This window comes from Primulina tabacum, unplaced genomic scaffold, assembly GCF_025594145.1.
Source record: "Primulina tabacum isolate GXHZ01 unplaced genomic scaffold, ASM2559414v2 Contig794, whole genome shotgun sequence".
Taxonomy (NCBI): domain Eukaryota; kingdom Viridiplantae; phylum Streptophyta; class Magnoliopsida; order Lamiales; family Gesneriaceae; genus Primulina; species Primulina tabacum.
In genome coordinates, this window is record NW_027459915.1 from 1 (window position 1) to 22,737 (window position 22,737).

General features: G+C 34.8%; 1 pseudogene; it reads right to left on the reverse strand.

Moving 5' to 3' along the window:
* Positions 1-229: 229 nt before the first annotated feature.
* LOC142535018 (germacrene A synthase-like) lies at positions 230-16,912 on the reverse strand (annotated as a pseudogene).
* Positions 16,913-22,737: the final 5,825 nt, after the last annotated feature.

The window sequence follows — 22,737 nt, forward strand, 5'->3', positions numbered from 1 at the left end:
CATGGACTGAGGTTAATCATTTTCATGAAATAAAAATATATTTGAATTGATGAAAGCATATATGATAATGATTAGTTTCACATGTACGTGGACCTTGGAAATGAAGTTCAAACCTATAAGATTAGAAAGAAAGATTTTCCAATTCCATCAGGTATCTAGGCATAAATACTGTTAAAAAGCTCGCCTTTTCCTTCATGTATCGAAATCATTAATCTTTTACAGATTAGACTTAGATTAATAGAACATTGCCCAACTTTTTGGTCCATCCAGTTTGTACCTTGTATGTAGCTTTATCACCAACCAAACGACTAATTTCTAGGCTTGCTCCAAGAATCCTCGGCATCATATTCAGCCATTCGAACTCTACCTTCGTGGCAAAATCCGTTCCCATCAATGATGCATTCGAAATGAGGAAGTAAGCACAAGTTGTGAGCGCGTTGCTAAGGTACTCCCAAAATGGTGGCAAGTAACCCTCAATAAACCACTTGGCCTCCACATTGTAGCTCCTCACTTGTTCTTTGAACTAAACAACATCGCATACAAATTACAAACATATATGTCGGATTCATATAATCAGATGAAATGATTTTATCTGTAATATAATGAGAAAATTAATACTGCATCTATCGTATAGTCGACGGCATAGGATCTTCCTTCCTTTGCTAATTCTTCCTTAAATCCGCATAGAGTTTTAAAATGGCGGTATAAAGTGGTTTCATGTACTCCGGGAGTAGATCAATCTCTAATATCCCACCTGAAACAACAACAACGAATTATTGAGCAGAAATTTATTTGTTAAGAGCCAAGTTGTGAATTTTTATTTTTAATTACCTTTGAATTGCTTTATGTATGTATCTAGTTCTTCAATTGTACCATAAGCATCAAATGTATCATCGGTTAAAGATAAAAATTGGATACTTTGTCAACATAACTCGAGCTCGAGAAAATCGTGGCAAATGAGACGCTCCCATTGCCCAAAAGTAACACTCGACAATTCTATCTCTGGCATAAGGAAGTTGGGATGTAAGATTCATTTCTCTCCCACCACCTGTAAAATAAAAGAACAATTAATTACAAACATTTTAAGTTTCAAGATATGCATGTTAAAATTAATGAACCTGTCCAAAAGTAAGGACTGTCTTAAATTGTCACTTCTTAAATCTTCGTTACATAAAAATGTGTGTGTGTGTCGACATTAAGTTATGACAGCTGTTACCTCGACACTTCATAGAGTTCTTGTTTGTGCAACATTTGCACTGCATTGTAGTCTAATTTAGCAAACTTCAAAAGTGATTCATCTCTAGAATATACATCCTCCTCGTAGACAGTGATGTAATGATGTGACTCAAATCTTGGATACCCCAAATGCAATGGTTGCACGAGGGCATGCGACGACTTGTCTTGAGGGGTGATTGGAGGTTTGTTGCCATGGATTTGAGGCAGTCTTTTGTGAAAACAAGGGCATCTTCCAGTATTTTCTTTGCGCTTTCTCAAATGTGCTGCTTCATACAAACTCAATAAACCCCTAACATCACTTTTTTAAGAGACTCTTTGAACTTTCCATACGCCACCCCTGAATTTGCTAAATACATCTGATTGAAACATAAATAATAACCGATAGTCAATCTTTCAGAGGATAATTATGGTATATATCTTATACACCACCACACACACACACACACACAACAAGTGTACGTTTATATATGTATGTATATTTCTGGTATTGCATATACCAGAAGTTAAGTGAAGTCCATGTTGCCTAAACAATCGAAAATGGATTGAAACTGTGTTTAAGTCATAGGCCTCATCTTCATAATTTGTATTCAGGCCAAATAATGCTCCAATTATCTTCGATTTCGTCGTCAAAGTGATACGATACGCCAAGGCGTTCTAGTGCATCGATCAAACTCATTGTATCCACCATTTTGCTTTCTGGATTTGTTAACTTAGTCTTCACTTCATCTTTCAACAATTCAATTTCCTTGGAATATTTTTCTGCTATCTGCATAAAATACACCAATCAAACATTCTCTTATAATTTCAAAATGCATTGAAACAGATTAAATTAGCAGGAACCTTAAAGATATGATCATATTAAATGAAGTGAGCCTAAAATCGATACTTATACCAGAAACAAAATTTAAACATCCTAAATTTGTATTTATAATCTAACATCATGTCTCTTGCATGTGAAGAAATTTAGTATCAATATAGCCTATAAACAAAAGTTTCTACTAAAAAATAGGGCAATTCATCCTGGATAAACGAATTTTTCCAATCATTTTTTCGTTGAAGTCTAGATAATCGATTATAAAAAAAAATCTAAACAACAATAATAATTGCATGCAAGCCTTTTTAAAAATATAAACATGTAAAATATACATTGCGAGTGTTGGAGTAGGTGCCCGGCAAGCCAACTTGTGGCTAGGGCTTTTATTGACTCTAATGCCAAAAAATCTTTATTTTAATAATATTTTACGATTTTATTCGATTATGGCATTATACTTTATCTGTATACCCATGCAAGCTGCATAGATAAAGTCCTTGAATATACAATAGGTACCATGAGGTCTGTGTCACAACGTAAGATCATGAAACTCATTAGGAAGTGTACCGTATATTCTAAACAGGTTCCTAGTCGAATCAGCTGCCTAAAACAAGGATAAAGGTCGCTCGAGCTTGAGACTAGCATTTGTGGTGTAAACGCCATGTTTCATTGGCAAGGGCATGGAGATGTCCATTCACACAGATGGGTGATCATATGATGATGCACTGAACAACCCTCCCTCGGACTATCCAAGTGGTTCCCACTTATCGAGTGGAATAGTTCGTAGTTATGGTTGTACACCATTAGTCCTTTGACCTGGGACAATGTAGGGGCTATACGTACTAGCATGCACTTTGATCCGTTTACCGACTCCATCGAGGGTCATCAGATGGCGAGGTTGGATGTAGTTTCGAAATACGTAGGAGCAAATGCATTGTAGTCGGGGATTCACCATTCGCCTACGAGTGAAGATATCCTATGTGATCTGATGAGTTAATAGTGCAAGGAGTCTCTGGCCAGAGCAAGAAATGTGCTTTAGGGAAAGGTGTTTTCCTAGTTGCACATGCCATGCCACTATTAATACTCAAAGATAAATCACATCGTTATCGAATTCATATGCAACTCTCGATATACCAATGGTTGCAGATTCGATCGGGATATATGTGTTGAAGGGATCGTACTGTACGCTAATCATGACTAAAGATTTTTGCAGGCACTATCAGTGATACCTAGGGGATCATGGGACGATGCTACTAGGCGCTCTTACCATGATCCGATGGGTGCAATCAGAAGTGAGTTCTGACATTCTTGATCAAGGAGTTGAGTGAAAAGAATGGGGTTAATTAGGGTAAACCCGAATAAGAATAAATGTTATTCTGAATTCACATGGAGATGTGAACCCACGGCTAGCTGTATCCTTGAACCATTGAGGGTCGCACAAGTATCGGATTCTGTGTTCCCGTGAGATAGTCAAATTTCAAGGAGTTGGAATTTGGCGAATTTAGTTTGATGGAGATCAAACAGGAAGCTTATAAAGGAGTTTATGAGCTGATTCCATATGATGGAAGAACTGGAAGTTAGCATGATTTCTAAATAAGGAAGAAGAGTGGAACTGCCTGTTTGTGAAGGAGTTCACTAAAACTGGCAGCTGCCAAATATGGTTACTGTCATATATGGCAAGTTCTAAATTTGGTAAATGAAAATTTTGATCTTCGAAATTTTCGATTTTCATTATATGAACAAGATTTGTATCATTGGTACATCGGCGCTCTCGGATCTTCGTTCGTGGTTATAATGAGTTCGGAATCATTTTTTTAGTGAATTTGGAATTTATTAATTAAATGATTGTGCTAGTAGTGGTGACTACTAACTTGCACAAATTCTCATATATGTTCTAGAGGAGTCTAGAATTAAATTAACCAAGGAGTTAATTTATTAATTAAATAATGATTATTTAATTTAATTAGTATACATGTATATATTTTATATGGAGATATAAAATATGTGTATATGATATTATTATATCATATATTATTAAAGGTTAATAAATACATTATATATTAATAATATGAGAGTTTAAATATAATAAAATTATAAGAGTCCTTGTGGGAAAGGGACTCCTAATTAGATTAGGAGTCTCATTCTATAAATACAACATTAGGGCTCATTCTTGGGAGATGAAAAATTGCACACAAAATCACCACAAATCCTCTCCAATCTCTCCTTTAAAGTCCACGGCAACATCATGAGAATTGGAATGAAATTTTGGCCAAAACAAATTAGACTTGTTTTAATTATGGATTAAGAATCCATAATATTGCTTAATAATTGATTAAGAACTAATTAGCCAAAGACCATGATTTTTGAAGGATGGAACTCTCGGCCATCTCTTGAAAATTGAGGGGAAAAATTTGGCCACAAGTTTCTTCAACCGCCGTGTCGCTTCGTCTCCGGATTTTGGAAATTCGGAGGATACAGTCTCAACGCGCAAATCGTTTGGATTTTCTAGTGCAAACGAAACGAGGAAAACAGTTTTCGATCGTGGACCTAATTAGGCGATCATAGGAGAAGAGCCGTTCGTAAAGATTTAAAAGAAGAGCTATATCCGTTTAAACATCAGAATTGTTTGGAGTCTAGCGTTTAGAACGCAAAGGTATAATTCTAAACACCCTATGAATGTTTTGAACACACGACGCCCAAGACCAAAATTTTTAAACTTCTGTTGCTTCTTGGGTGCGAGAATTTGATGTCCCAACAGTGGTATCAGAGCCAGATTATTCTCAATCGTGTGTTTTAATTAAATTGTATTGAGTTTATTATTTCTAACCGCGTAAGAATTTTATGAAAAACGCCCCGAAAAATTATTTTTGAAAAATCTGTTTTTGAAAAAAAAAAATTAAAATTTGGTCTGCCCGGAACAGACGCGCGCACAGGACAGCGCAACGTGCGGGCCAGGCGCCGAGCGGCGCGCCCGCAGCGAGCGCGCACGGCACCGCACGGCAGGCGCGCGCCAGCGCCCGATCGGATCGGGCAGCGAGGCGGGCGGCGCGGACGGGTACCCGAGAACGTCTCGGGCACCGCGCTGGGTCGTGGGCTTGAATTGTTCGGGCCAGGGGCAATTTTTCTGATTTTTTAAAATTTTGGGTTAAATTGATATTTTATGAAATTACGGACGATTTTACCCCTACAATAATTTTTATAAAATCAATTTCCTACAAAATAAATAATTGAAATATGATTTTAATTATTTATGGTAAAAGTTGTTTTACAAGAAATTTAATTATTTGAAATTAAATAAAAGTGTTTATTTAATTTGATAATTATGGCGTTTAGTGATAATTTACGAGATACACGATTTATTGATGATATGTGATATTATCGGATTTATATAATATATGATATTATATGTTAAAAGGATTATCGAGAGCCATGACTAATGTGCTAGGTGTATGTTAGGATATTTTATATGTTGTAATTTTTTTGATTATTTGATAATTAAAAGTGGACCTGGTTTATGGTCCATTCCCACCCCCTAAATTTGTATCCCAATGTGCCATGGATATTTAATGTAAATATTAGAATTAATGGGAGATCAAAATTTTAAGATGGTGGGCCCGATCCTCGAAAAGAGTTTTGAAGATCGAAGACATGTAAAATATTGGAAGCTTATGTAATATTGCATTTGCATCCCTGCATTTACCTAGGTTATGGACATGGATCCGTATGTGGCTCGTACGGATCAATTAGCTCTCGGTTATCGATCATCTTTTATTATTTATGATGTATGTGATATATTATAAATAATCAGTATGTGCGTTATTATATAATAACCAGAGTTGCATGAATCCGGCAATCATACAAACAGTCATGACACGAGTTTTAAAATTAATGATGAGACAAATTTTTAAAATTAAAATCCCTCATTTTGGATGAGATCCAAAATTTAAATCAAGCTCATTAAAAGGATAATTAAAAGAAAGTTTAATAATTCTTTGTCTTCCATCAACGGTGGTTGCATGATGAACGCTACCCGTGGTCAGTGTCTGGCTCATATTATTGGGGAGGCCTGGACGCCGGAAAGCTGTGACTTCCACTGTCATATTTGATATGAACTACGTGTAACTCCCATGACTTCGGCTCATATTATTGGTGGATCTCATGGCGACCGTCCATTAAGGTTCAACATTGATGGGCCGGGCTCGACACGTGAAGAGAAAAGGGATCATATTATTGGACCCTCCTCAAACGTGAGGCAAAATTACGTAAGGGTTGCAAGGAGTTGCAATTGGGCTCTACCTTTTGGAAGTTATGATTGGCTGATATTATTCGGGATCATAATTTCGCAATTGGGCCTTGCGTACTCACTAAGGAAATTGGATTTCCCGTTTGCCGTCGAGGGTGGTGAAAATGTCAAAATAGTGGGAGGCAATTCGTAAAAACAAAAGACCATATTTTACGTCTTACAAAATATTTTAAAATAGTCGGAAACGTTTATTCTGTTTCCATATCAGTATATTTACGATTTCGTCACGTAATCCATTTCTATCATTAAAACAAGCTAACCGAACACTAATTTTCAAGATTGGCTGAGAAAATTGTTCTAAATTCGGAGAGAATAGCATACACACTAAATGTCAGTCTTGCTGAACTGACAAAGCATGCAAGATGGTAGGACCATAGGGTGCAAGCAAAAGTGTAATATACTTGCTTCAATGTCAAATGAACTGTAGAGACAGTTTGAGAAAATTTTGAATGCTGTTGACATTCAAATACACATGCAAGAGTTGCATAGTGCATAAAACTCGCATAATAATGCACACCACTTTCAAGGAACACATGACTACACGCATGCAAGATGAGGCTCTTGCCCATGAACATGGTGTAAGTATGATTGGGCCTAATGAGAAGGTGGTGGGCCTGGAATTTGACAAGACCCTATAATTTAGAAGATGTATATTTCACTGCAAGAAGTGTGGACATAAGAAATTATCTGGGGCCAGAAATGTTTTGGAAATGATAAGTGAATGTCCAAGTAAACATAATTTCAGCAACAACCAAAAGAAAACAAGATAGTCTAAACCAAGCACATTAGTGACACGTTAGGCTAGGACATATTTCCCAAAGAAGGATCCACAAGCTAGTGGGAGAGGGCATGTTTGACTCGTCACACATAAACTCTCTAAGAGACGTGTGAGTCTTGTCTGAAAGAAAAAATGACTAAGGCCCCTTTCCTAGGGAAAGTGGAACGTGCACATGATCTGTTGGATTTGATCCATACAAATGTGTATGGCCCGCTAAGTATTAGCACGAGATTTGGCCATATCTACTTTATTACTTTTACCGATGACCATTCGAGGTTTGGGTATGTGTATTTAATGAAATACAAGTGTGAAGCATTTGAGAAGTTCAAAGAATTCAGAGCAGAAGTAGAGAAACAATTAGGAAAGAGTATTAAAACACTACGATTAGATCGAGGTGGAGAATACTTGAGTAATGAGTTTCAAGACTACCTTAAAGAGAATGAGTTCTCTCATAGTGGACTCCGCCTGCTACACCCTAGTTGAGGTGTGTTAAAACGTCGTAATCGGACATTGATGGACATTGTCCGATTTATGACGGGATTCACTGAGTTGTCGCCATCCCTGTGAGGATATGTGCTTGAAACAGCGGCAAGGTTGTTGAATCAAGTACATACAAAGGCAGTGGATAAAACTCCATATGAGATATGGATGGGAAAGCCGCCCAAATATTCTTATCTAAGAATATGGGGATGCCTTGCTTACGTGAAGCAGGCAGTGGAAGACAAATTGGATAGTAGAGCCAATTTGTGATATTTTGTGGGATATCCAAGTAACTCTGTTGGATACTACTTCTATTTATCCTAGTGAAACAAAGGGGTTTGTTTCAAGGAATGCCACCTTCTTAGAGAAGGAATTTCTATTAGATAGAAAAGGCAGGATGATAGAACTCGATGAGATTCGAGAACCACCCACTACACAAGTAGTAGAATCCACACCCCAACAGCCAATCAAAGAAACACAAGCTCTTAGAAGATCCGAAAGAATCTCGAGACCGCCTAATAGGTTGAGCCTGCTTCTTGAAGAGGGCCAAGGTGAACCCATTCCTGAATGTGATCCAAGAAATTTCAAGGAAGCATTGTCTGATGCCGATTCATCTAAATGGCTTGAAGCCATGTAGTCCGAAATGGACTCCATGTATTCGAACCAAGTATGGTCCTTAGTAGATCCACCTGAGGGAATTGTTCCCATATGATGCAAATGGATTTACAAAAGGAAACTTGGAGCGGATGGGAAGGTGGTGACCTCCAAAGCTAGATTGGTAGCAAAAGGATATACTCAAAGGCAAGGTATTGACTATGAGGAAACCTTTTCTCCAGTCGCAATTTTCAAGTCCATTAGGATACTGCTAGCCATAGCAGCATGGTATGACTATGAAATATGGCAAATGGATGTGAAGACAGTGTTCCTTAATGGGGAGATTAAGGAAGAGATTTACATGTCTCAACCTGAAGGATTCACATCAGTAGGAAGTGAACATAAAGTATGCAAACTTCAGAGATCCATTGATGGACTCAAACAAGCATCAAGGAGCTTGAACCTCAGATTTGACAACACTATCAAAGAGTTTGATTTTGCCAAAAATCCTGAGGAAACCTTGTGTTTACAAGAAAGTTAGTGGGAGTGTAGTGACATTCTTAGTGCTTTATGTTGATGACATACTACTCATTGGGAACGATGTAGGCATGTTGAAGTCAACTAAATTAGGTTTAGCTGGTAAGTTCTCCATGAAGGATATGAGTGAAGCATCATATGTATTAGGAATAGAGATCTATAGGGATAGATCAAAGAGGATGTTGGGGCTCACCGAATCCACATATATCGATACCATACTGAGGAGATTCTCTCTGGAGGAGTCCATGAGAGGATATCTCTCAATATCTCATGGTGTGAATCTATCCAAGTCTATGTGCCCTAAGACTGATGAAGAGATAGAAACCATGAGCCGCATTCCAGATGTGACTGCCATAGGCAGTATTATATATGGTATGATATCTACTCGATCTGATGTGGCATATGCATGTTGCCAGCTGATATCAGTCGAATTCCGGTCCACTGCGTTGGAAAGCAGTGAAGGACATTCTTAAGTACTTAAGAAGAACTAAAAATTTGTTCTTTGTATACGGGAGTGGAGAACTAAAATTGGAAGGCTACATTGATTCTAGCTTCCAAACAGATGTGGATGATTCGAAATCAACCTCTTGATTTGTATTCAAGCTCAATGGTGGTGTTGTCTCTTGGAATACATAGCTGCAGGTCGAATACATAGCTGCATTGGCTGCATTGGATTCACAGCGGATTCAACCACTGAGGTCGAATACATAGCTGCATTGGCTGCAGCAAAGGAGGGCGTTTGGATGAGGAATTTCATCCAAGAGTTGGATATCATTCCTCAAACAGTTGAACCAATCCCGGTCTACTGTGACAACACCGATGCCATTGCGCAAGCAAAGGAACCGAGGTCTCATCAGCGATCCAAACATATACTGAGGAAGTTCCACATAATCCGGGAGATTGTGGGAAGAGCAGACATTTCAGTAGAGAGAGTCGCCTCCGCAGATAACGTTGCTGATCCACTGACGAAGGCCCTGCCAGGACAATTGTTTGAGAAGCATCGCGAAGCAATGGGTCTAAGATCTATGGGTAGTTCTCTATAGGGCAAGTGAGAGATTGTTAGAGTAGGTGTCCGGCAAGCCAACTTGTGGCTAGGGCTTTTATTGACTCTAATGCAAAACAATCTTTATTTTAATAATATTTTACGATTTTATTCGATTATGGCATTATACTTTATGTGTATACCCATGCAAGCTGCATAGATAAAATCCTTGAATATACAATAGGTACCATGAGGTCTGTGTCACAACGTAAGATCATGAAACTCATTAGGAAGTGTACCGTATATTCTAAACAGGTTCCTAGTCGAATCAGCCGCCTAAAACAAGGATAAAGGTCGCTCGAGCTTGAGACTAGCATTTGTGGTGTAAACGCCATGTTTCATTGGCAAGGGTATGGAGATGTCCATTCACACAGATGGGTGATCATATGATGATGCACTGAACAACCCTCCCTCGGACTATCCAAGTGGTTCCCACTTATCGAGTGGAATAATTCGCAGTTATGATTGTACACCATTAGTCCTTTGACCCGGGACAATGTAGGGGCTATACGTACTAGCATGCACTTTGATCCGTTTACAGACTCCATCGAGGGTCATCAGGTGGTGAGGTTGGATGCAGTTTCGAAATACGTAGGAGCAAATGCATTGTAGTCGGGGATTCACCGATCGCCTACGGGTGAAGATATCTTATGTGATCTGATGAGTTAATAGTGCAAGGAGTCTCTGGCCAGAACAAGAAATGTGCTTTAGGGAAAGGTGTTTTCCTAGTTGCACATGCCATGCCACTATTAATACTCAAAGATAAATCACATCGTTATCGAATTCATATGCAACTCTCGATATACCAATGGTTGCAGATTCGATCGGGATATATGTGTTGAAGGGATCGTACTGTACGCTAACCATGACTAAAGGTTCTTGTGGACACTATCAGTGATACCTAAGGGATCCTGGGGCGATGCTACTAGACGCTCTTACCATGATCCGATGGGTGCAATCAGAAGTGAGTTCTGACATTCTTGATCAAGGAGTTGATGAAAAGAATGAGGTTAACTAGGGTAAACCCGAATAAGAATAAATGTTATTCTGAATCACATGGAGATGTGAACTCACGGCTAGCTGTATCCCTGAACCATTGAGGGTCACACAAGTATCAGATTCTTTGTTCCCGTTGAGATAGTCAAATTTCAAGCAGTTGGAATTTGGCGACTATAGTTTGATGAAGATCAAACAGGAAGCTTATAAAGGAGTTTATGAGCTGATTTCATATGATGAATGAAGTGGAATTTAGCATGATTTCTAAATAAGGAAGGAGAGTGGAAATGCCTGATTTCTCTTCTGGAATCTTTTACTTATCCTAATCTTCTGGGAATCCCTTCCGAAAGTTGACTCTAATACTTTAACACCACATAATCTCGTGTTAATTGTTTATTATTATTTGATCAAATTAAAAATAATAATAACAGATGCAACGTGTGTGCATCTTTTACTAGTATATATTAAAAATAATAGGCATCAACTTGCATTGCATCATGCATTTCTCTTCTGAAAGTTGACTTTAATCTTTTTACTTATCCTAATTAATCTTTCGTCGGGAATCTCTTCTGGAAGTTGACTCTAATACACTAATACCACATGATCTCTAGCCTCAAAGAAAAAAATATCCATATAATCTCAAATAGTCCCCAATATATGCGTTGCTCCATTTTTAAAAAAAATAAATATTTTTATTTTTATTCCCAGCTTTAAATAATCAGTGTAATAATGCATTTTGTATTGAAATGCATAAAATTACGTGCGATCATTGTATAATTTAAAAGGGTTAGATCATTAATATTCGCTACCTTTATCCATGATGGAGCAAGAGATGTATTGCAATAATGAAAATTTTACAAAATATGTGCTAAATTTTAGTTAAATGTCAATGTGAATAAATAAATTCTGCATTTTACCAAAACTTCTTCGACTGGAAAAAAATATGGTTTATCGAGTCATTTTTGTTCGTAGGAGAGTTAGAAATATCATGTGGATGCTGAGTGGAACTCGGATCAAACCGAAAATTAAGAGGATATAATTTATATTTATGAAATTAAATTTTAGGTGCTATTTTTTTATGTTTAAATTTCGATTATTATTTCATCCAAAAACATTGTCTAAATTGGACCTTCCTTTGACCCGATAATCCGGGTCTTCACTTCATCTTTCAACTATTCAATATACTGTTGTGTTTATACGGGCCTAATCTCGGGATGTGACATTCTATTAAGAAAATGATAAACACGTTATATATGAATTATTGTATAATTTAAAATATTAGAATTGTATATAATTAATATTACATATAGTTTTTTATAATATCGACACTTTGGATCTACATAAATAAATAGTTTTTGAAATCCATTTTTTTTATCATTGTTGGCTTCAATTATAAGAATTCACGAGTAAACAAACAGTAAACTATGTTTAAATAATTACCACTGAAAAGTTTTTGGTACATTTAAATAATTTGTTTTCATTTTCTTTAGATAATCATAACCCAAAATTGAATAATTTAATAGATAAAAAAAAACATTTTCCCATTAAATAAATCTAGTAGAAGAAAATCAAGTAATTTTGTAGTTGTAGTTATGATGATAACAAAGGAAATAGAAACAAATTACTTCATTGTAGAATGTAAAACTCCAGAACTGATTGATCCCCCCATACGCTTGGAGCAAAGTTACTTATCGGGCAAACAATTTTCTCTGGAATTTGGGCCATTTTTGTTGCTATGAATTCAGATATCAAAGCACAAAACTTTAAATTATCATTATTATTATGAAGATAAGAATTTTTTTTGTAAAATATGATAATGGAGAATTGGAACTGTTATCCCATCAAAATTATATGCGTACAGAGAATGAGATGAGAATGTTTATTCAATTCACTCTTACCAGTTATTTCCCCAATAATCTCCCTATCTTTGTGTTTTTCCATTTTTTTTGGAATTACATTTTTTTTTTCAATCTTTAGTTGATTAGAGAGTAAATGTAGAAAGTTTTAGGCTTAAAAATCGAATCCAAAAATAGAGGCTCTCCAAAGACCAAAAGATTCGTATTCCATTTCTTTGTATTTGAGTTTAATGATGAGAAATCTATCATCTTCAGAAGTGTTGGAGGGTTGAGACACAATCTTTCGAACTCTCCTGGTTTTTCACACCCAAAACTGGCTTAGGCTTTGATCAAGATGAATGTAATTCATCTGAAACAAGTATTTAATTGTGTGAAGAGAAATGAAAGTTTAAATTCATAGATTTTGTCAGATCATAAACAATATATGATCACTTAGAGCATGAAATTCAAGTTAGTCAGCGTGTTTATTATAATAACGAAAGAATACATCGTGGGTTTGGATATGTTGCACCTGAGAGTTATATGTCAGAACCTTGTTGGACAGAACAAGAGTTATGTTGAGGGCTGCAGGTCTAGAAAAGTCATTTTGGACGGAAGCAGTCAAAACCGCTTGTTATATTATCAATCGTTCTCCTTCAGTGGCGATTGATCTGAAGACTCCGATGGAGATGTGGACTGGGAAGCCGACAGATTATTCTCATTTGCATACATTTGGAAGTCCTCTGTATGTTCTGTACAATGAGCAAGAAAGATCGAAGTTGGATTCGAAATCCAGAAAATGTATCTTCTTGAGTTATGCTGATGGAGTAAAGGGATTTCGCTTGTGGGATCCTACTGTTCACAAACTTGTCATCAGCAGGGATGTTATCTTCGAAGAAGATAAAGTAAAGTGAGACAAAGGCAAATCGAATTCAGAAACTACTATTTTTCAGGTGGAAAATAAGACGGACGAAGGTCAAATTTCTTGTGAAGCAGTGCCAGAGCACGAAGAACAAGAACATGTTGAGTCAAAGGTTTCCAATGTGAGGCAGTCAACTCGAGACAGAAAACCACCAAGTTTGCTTTCAGATTATGTCACTGAATGTAACATTGCATATTGTCTATTATCAGATGATGGTGAGCCATCGAGTTTCCACGAGGCTACTCAAAGCTCGGATGTATCCTTGTGGATAATAGCAATGCAAGAAGAGTTGGAGGCATTAGACAGGAATAAAACTTGGGATCTTATTACACTACCACAAGGAAGGAAAGCCATTGGAAATAGATGGGTCTATAAGATCAAGCGTGATGACAATAACCAAGTGGAGCGGTATCGTGCTAGATTGATGGTAAAAAGGTATGCTCAGAAAGAAGGCATTGACTTCAATGAGATATTTTCTCCTGTGGTTCGACTTTCAAAAGACAGAGTAGTGTTGACATTGTGTGCGGTGTTTGACCTACTTCTAGAACAGCTAGATGTGAAAACAACATTTCTTCATGAAGATCTTGAAGAAGAAATCTATATGCTCCAGCCAGAAGGTTTTGCAGAAAAAGGCAAAGAGAACTTGGTTTGCAGGTTGAGGAAATCTCTGTACGGTCTCAAACAGGCGCCGAGATGTTGGTACAAGAGATTTGATTCATATATCATGAGCCTTGGATACAACAGACTGAGTGCAGATCCTTGTATATATTTCAAGAGGTCTGATGATGATTATATTATTTTGTTGTTGTATGTGGACGACATTTTGGTAGCAGGCCCCAACAAAGATCAGTTCCAAGGATTGAAGGCACAGTTGGCTAAGAAATTTGATATGAAGGACTTGGGACCAGCAAACAAGATTCTAGGGATGCAAGTTCACGGAGACAGAAGTAACAGAAAGATTTGGCTTTCCCAGAAAACATATTTGAAAAAAATCTTGCAATGCTTCAACATGCAAGATGGTAAGCCAATTTCGACCCCTCTTCCTGTTAACTTCAAGTTATCCTCCGAGATGTGTACTAGCAGTGAAGCAGAGAGGATGGAGATGTCTCGAGTACCGTATGGATCAGCAGTGGGAAGTTTGATGTTCGCTATGATATATACAAGACCGGATATTGCTCAAGCAGTGAGAGCAGTTAGTCGATATATGGCGAATCCTGGACGAGAGCATTGGAGATTTGTTAAGAGGATCCTTAGATACATTAAGGGTACCTCAAATGTTGCATTATGTTATGGAGGATCAGATTTTACACTCAGGGGCTATGTCGATTCAGATTATGCAGGTGATCCTGATAAAAAAAAAAATCTACTACTGGTTATGTGTTTACACTTGCGAGGGGAGAAGTAAGCTGGGTTTCAAAACTGCAAACAGTTGTAGCGTTATCTACAACAGAGGCAGAATACATGGCATATGGATTAAAAGGTTATTGGAGGAAATCGGACACAAACAAGAGAATGTTCCTTTGTTTTTGTGATAGTCAGAGTGTCTTGCACATCGCAAGGAATCCAGCCTTTCATTCCAGGACTAAACACATTGGAGTACATTTTCACTTTGTGCGGGAAGTAGTAGAAGAAGGAAGCGTGTATATGCAGAAGATCCATACGAAGGATAACATAGCTGATTTTCTGACCAAGACAGTAAACACTGATAAGTTTGAGTGGTGTAGATGCTCAAGTGGTCTAGCAGAAACATAACTAGCAGGAAATGGCAAGATTGAAAGGATGTGTGGAGATGCGTTTGATTCGCAATCAAATCTTTAGTGGAAATGCTCAAGTGGTCTAGCATAGTTCTATAATATTTGTGAGGTGTTTTTTTCTCATGTATTAAGAGAGTGTGTATTCTCTTTGGAAACACAGTGAGTGAGTTGTATACCACAAAATATTATAGTGGAAATTCTTTTCATCTTGCCCGTGGTTTTACTCTAATAATTTTTAGGGGTTTTCTACGTAAATCTCGGTGTCCATTTTATTCTTTATTTTCGGGTTTTATTATTTCAAATTCCGCACGTGGGACCAACAAAGATGAAATAGCACTTTCTTAATTCCACATTTATAATATAAATTTCATTTCCATGCATTTTTATAATATTAATAAACATAGTTTCATCGTTAATTACAACATTGTTCACTCCATTAGATCTATATGAATGATAAATCTCTATTCCAAAGTTATGTCACACGGTTCTTTCAAGAAAATGTTGTATATATCCATAATAGTTAAAGATTTTCCAATTTTTTTTCCATATTCGTAGATTATGTGTACTAAATGTTGCAACAGAAAATTTTGTACAAGAACCCTTTAATATGATAATATTAAATTAAGTGAGCCTAAATTTCATACTTACCGTCATGCATGAAACTTAATTTAATATTAATATGATAATATTAAATTAAGTGAGCCTATTTCTAATATACTAGATTATTTGGATCAATCATGAAAATATATTATTTATTGACGTTGGATATTTAATATGACAACCAGAAATTTTGCGGTATCTTTTCGGTTTATATTTTTAGCTATTCCTGCATTGAAAAACTATATAATTTTGCGGTATCTTTTCGGTTTATATTTTTAGCTATTCCTGCATTGAAAAACTATATTATTTTGCTGTTATTGATAACTTTTTGATTAATAGGGTAATAACATTTTGATAATGGTCATGTCTCGTGTCGAGTGACAATTAAAATGTCTCTTCTGTATGATCAAACACTTAGTCATTGTACAAAAAGTTATACCTAATGCTAATGATACAACTTCAATCTTTTAAATATCATAGAAGCTCAAACGTCACGTTTCTAATTCTCTTACGGAAGGGACAATTATTGAGCAGTAAGCTCAAGTATCAGGATTCGATTTCTCTCAAATATGGGTAATTATTGAACCTCAATGTTCCCCTCCCAATAATTTAACTTATTTATATTCAATGAGAATCAAACATGTGATTCTAATTTTGATACTAATTGTAGAACTGAGCGCTTGACGTTTTACGAAAAGTTATAGTTAGTGGATATTGTGCAACTCCATTATTTAAAAGGTGTAATAACTCAAACGTCACGTTACGGTTTCTCTTCTGACATGGACAATTATTACAACTTAAGAATAACAATACAATATATGCATGTACTTGTCAGTTATAAAAAAAAAACATAAGACACATAAACAAATTACCTCATTATCACATGTAAACTTCAAGAATTGATCCCCCCACAGGCTTGGAGCAAAGTTGTCTATCGGGCGAACCATATCTTTTGAAATTTGAGCCATTTTTCAGTGTATTATATATGTAATAGAAAAAAATATTTAACAAAATGAAGGATGCAGATGTGCGTCTATTTATAGCATAATAGTCAAGTCAACAAAAAGTAATATTATAGTATATCTTAAAAAAAAATCTATAATATTATATACAAAAAATATCAGGCGACATTACATTCCATTCCAAGTAGTTTCAGTCGTGGCTCATTTTCCACCATATCTACAAGTATATATTTATCCCGAATCCCCACTTTAGACACCTCAATTCTTTGTCCATTTTCGAGATCGGACTTGTAGTCTAGTGGTCTCATTCGTCAGATTAATTGGTTCTCCTCCTTGGGTTCGATCCTCCTCTCCGCATGTGTTGTAATAAAAAAAATTCTTTGTCCATTTTGTTTACAATTATTCTTTTTATTATTTCAATCTTTAATTGATTAGACTGCAATTCCAAATGCGATTTTTTTAACAAAATTACGTTTTAACGTGAGAAAATCTTAAGATGACACGCATTAATTCTAATAATATATTTTTTAAATACTCTAAACTTGGAACTCGATGTTTATTGAATATTAGCGATTTTTTTGCAAGCTTTATGTGTATATATATGTGATATTTTTGTTTTACATTTTTATTTATAATTTAATATTTTTTAATAAAATGATATAATCATTTAAAAATTCCAAAGTTTGAATAAATATTAAAGAAATATTTTAGTAGTTTAAAATTTTTTGAACAGTATATATGATAGTGATGAAAGAAAAACACAAATTACTAAAATAGTTTTTTATAATATTTTTTGTTAAAAGAAAATAAAGTACTTTATAATTTTAGAAGGATATTGTTAGTATTTTAAAAAATTCATCATGACATTAAAATTCATCTTAACTTTTCAATAAATTACAAGATTTCACCGTAAAAAAAAATTAATTATTTTAGGTGTCCTAAACTATAGGAGATAATATATATTATAGATAAGAAATGAATTTTTAAGCGGTTTATATTTTTTATTATCGCTGTCTCTGTCTCTATCTCTACTGTATTAAATGTTAGCCTAAAAGAGACGAAAAATTTGGTAAGTTAGGTACCGCCAATTCCACAGATTGCATGCATTATGACTCCTCGTCAATTTTTATAATTATGATATTATTCGAATTTTAATATAAATTATTCTATTAAAAATATTAATTAATTAAAATAATTTTTTTCGTCAATTTTTATAATTATGATATTATTCGAATTTTAATATAAATTATTCTATTAAAAATAATAATTAATTAAAAGAATTTTTTTTAAAAAAAAATCGACTGTATAAGCATGTACATAGACGCTAGTTTTTATAATTCCTAGAAACTCTATTCACGCACAAATTGATGCAAGCATGCAAGATTGTGGTTAAATACGTAAAACTACATGTGATCATCATTTTGAATTTTAAAATCGCCGTGTTATTGATTATTAATGAGTGATATCTATTGAAAATTTAGAAACAATATTATTCAGTAACTCTATAAACGATTTGCTTTTTATAAATCTGAAAAATTTATTATAGTTAATGTGAAAATATTTTATCGGTGACAAGTACGTAACTCTTACATTGAGAATGAATCACTATAAATCTCGTGTGTTCTAGTATTTATTTCTCGTGCGATTTATCGTTTTGGGAATTGAGACTGATACTCTCTTCCTAACACAATTTTGAGGTCGGTAAAATATTGGAACGTGCATGGTCCTCTAAATTCAATGACTCCCTATTTTTATGTTCTACAAGAAAAAATAGATATGCAGATATTTTTTCGCTGAAAATTTGTAAGGTTTGGGACCTATTTGTCCAACAGTTAAAAACAAGTAATCTCGTATGTGACCGTAAATTTGTGTTTTATCAGAATTAAGTGTTACGTGAAATGTTACAACATTTCAAACAACATGCAGCGGAATATTTAAGTTTGTAACACAAATCAATATTAAGTAGATGCGATGGAACATAATAAATTTTACACAAGTATGTTATACTTGTGCAATGGCTCAGGACAAAAGTGATCACTAGAAAATAACTTTCAGTTTACAAAACCAATCACTAGTGATTTTAATGAAAATCAATTTTCTCAACACGTTGAGAAAATAACATGTTTTCTAAAACAATTAAACACTAAAAGACAATTAAGAAAGAAAAAAAGTGATGCCAAAAATTGGAGCAACAAAAACAAATCTTCAGCCAGCTCCTTCACGGATGTTGTCTGTAGATATCTCCAACAATCATGGCAACACATGAAACATCACTATTCAAAACAACAACGTCCTTGTAGAATGTTTTTCTCTGAAATCCATGACATATAAAGTGCAGACGATATACAGCCACAAATACATGCAAAGTGCAGACGATATGCAGCCACAAAAACTTCCAGTAGAGAGTGAAAGACGAATCGATCTTGAGATCAAATAGAATTAAAGCACCAAAAGGAACGACCACACCTTTTCTTAACTTGCTTCCTTTATTTATAGTTGTTTCATCTTCTAGGATTCATCTTCAAAAAAATATTCAAGATATAGAAATCAAGAGTTCTATTAGAAACAACCTCTTTTTTACAAAAAAATCAATAATACCATATCTTAAAAATCATTATCATAAATATCATATCTAGAAAGGTAAAAGCAATAATTCAATATCTCATGAAATCTTATCTATATAAAAAATATTTCAAGGGATAAATTATATTTGGAATCCAAGATAATTTTTCCTTTCAAAAGTAATTGACCTTAACTCAATTCCATGTAGCTTCAGTGGTTCTTTTTGCAGCATGCAGTGTGCCTCCAATAGATGATAAGCCTACTAGCTTAATAAACTTTACCATCTTGCATGTGATTAGAGGATTAGGGCTGCAGTTAGGCCGGCGATTTAAGATGTACAGGTAGGCTATATGCAATTTAAGAAGCTGACTAATTTTATTAATGGTGTGATTATTTTGTTATAATTTATAGATTTTGTGACACAATATGATAAGTTTTTGGGTATCGACATTGATCATTTTATTCAAATGAACCTCCTTTGTCTATTATGGAGACAAGCATGTCTTTAGTCACAGGCCCCGAGACCGAGGTGTATAACATCCGATATTGTTTAACAATTTAACATTGTAAACAATAAGCCTCGTAGTACCATATACAACAAACTGGTGTTTTTTCATAAATAAACTTGTCCTTACAATGTAAAAGTCAAAATAGATAAAGTGTGGAAACAATTACAATTGAACTAAAAGCATAACTAAAACATGGCTTTGAGATTGATCATCACCACCCTTAGAACATCTCTTGCCCCTCGACTAGCCGCTCTTCGTTCTTATCTTGGGAGAGAGAGAGAGAGTAAGAGGTGAGTATTTCGTGAAATACTCAATAGGTGAGGCTGATCGATCATAACAAACAATAAAGGTACAACATATATATTTACACATTTCGAAATATAATCATATCAAATACAAGTCAGAACGTAACAAAATAAATGACACTGAAAATCATATTATTTTCTATTATTGTTAATTGATAATTCTCTAATTTTTAATCATCTGAAGGACAAGACTAGTTAACGATTATTATATCCCATTATATTAGGGCCATATCATAAGAAATATTTGAAATTCCTTTGTCATTTCAAATACAAATCATAACAGTGCCCTTAATATTTCAAACATATATTTGAAATTCCTTTGCCATTTCAAATACAAATCATAACAGTGCCCTTAATATTTCAAACATACTTTTGAAGGTTTTAAAAAAATCATGACCTAACAAACCAAAGCGAATCAAAAAGATGACCCACATATATAGAATTGAAAGAATATATATAATGTCGATCAAATTTTCAAACATATATAGATATAATTTATAAGCGTAAGTCCACTTACTTGATTAAGGTCTAAAAACGTGAAGGGCCTTTAAATTTTAAAATTTGAAGTTTAAATTTCGAAATTTTAAGTTGTTGGCTTGGCTGCTTGCTGCTAAATTTTAGTTGGTCAATTGTTCCATCATTGAGCCTTATTCAGTCAAATAATTTTCGAAAATTAGGAACCACATGGTTCAGCTAAAGAGTCCATCCATTTTTAGCATCCGAATTCGAGTTTTGTGATGCTAAATATTTCATGGTCAAAAATTTCAGGTTCTCACATTAAGTTTTTAGTTAAATATAAAGTTACAGGAGTGAATTTTATAGGTTATTAATGACTTGTTGACTAAATATAAATATTACATAGGCCATCACTATCTAGTAAAATTAGAAATATCATGTGAATGATGAAAGTAAATATTAAACAAACAAAACTTTATAAGAAAAATTATGGGATTGAAGAAAAATATTTTTGTATATAATTTTAAGCATAAAAATTATTGGTGTTTTATGTATAAATAACTGAACATTTCTCACGAAAGTCGAGCAAAACTGCACAAAAAATATTTCAATATAGAGCTCTATATCCTACATATATTATTCTTTCCTCTAAAGATCTGTATCCTTCAATGATGTTTTCATGTGTTCTAGATAGACAAAGTGTTTGCACAATTTCTTGAGAATACGGGCGTGAATCTTAAATTCGATCTTTAGTTCTAATATCTTCAGAAAATATGAGGCTAAACCGAAGGATATTTGAATGAAAAACGATACTAGGAAAAAAAATTCATACCATGATCATTGAATTTATACAATCACAAAGAATCTAAAATGAACATAAAAACGAAATAAGAGTTGTTGAAAATCTGAACGAAAAACTAGACAAAATACTAGAAATACTAAGAAACTGTGAAAGTTTGATAGAAATTTGACTAGAGAGAACTTGCGTCTCTCACTTGTTTCTGCCGATGTTTTTGTTTCATTTCTGGGGATTTCCCCACTTCTCCCATGATCTTAATACACGATTTCCGATGTTTCACGTCGTTTGCATGTGGGCTTCAGGGCCACTGGTGTGAGTCCACATACTTTTTCAATATTTCAACCAATTAGCCATTTAAAATATTTTAGTCTAATGGGCCAATTTTTTTTTCTAATTTGTTGGTTTTCATTCACACTTTCTTGGGACAATAATTTATTTTTGGTGCAAAAAAAATATCCCCACAGGCATTGGCCTATTGGGCCAAAAATTCTTGTGTATAATCTTTTTAACAAAACAAAATCATTTTCATTTTTATTTCATTAATCATTTGGCCCACAACAACTTTAGGGAATTGAGCCACTAGAATGATTAAAAAAAGTTCAAATTTGCAAATGGTCTCATAATTAAATTCAAAAAAAATATTTTGTCCCGCTTTCTTCCTTCTTCTTCCAAAATTTTCTTCAGAAACCATGCTTTTTAAAATCCCCAATTTCATTTTTTGGAAATTTTATTTCATATATCTTTTAACAAATTCTCAGTCACCTTTTCACCTACACTCACCAAAAACATTCACGACTGGCCACAATTGTCGCCCGAACGTGCACAGCGCTTGAGCTTGCTGCATCATTTTCTCATGTCGTTGGCTTGGCAGCCATGAACTCGACTTTTTTCCCTTTTTTTGCAGCTAAACTACTCTCGTACTCAACCAATTCATGCTACCTCAAGCCATCGTCATCGAATGTGCTCTGACCCAAGTCCTCTCCCTTACCATTTAGTGTCACGCTAAGGTTGGTACAAGCTCTTCTTTGCTTGTAGAAATATTTTTAAGGTGTTTTTCAATTTGTCCACATGAAATCCATAAACATTTTCTAGCCTCCAACTTCGTTCAGATTGTCGATCCAGTTGACGCCCTTACTATTGTGATGCCTAGAGCCCAAGCTACTCCCCAAGCTAACTCTCCATGTCCCATGACCACATATAGTTATCTTGTTTTCTTTACTTGGATTTTATGCCTTTAATTATGCTCATTTACCTAT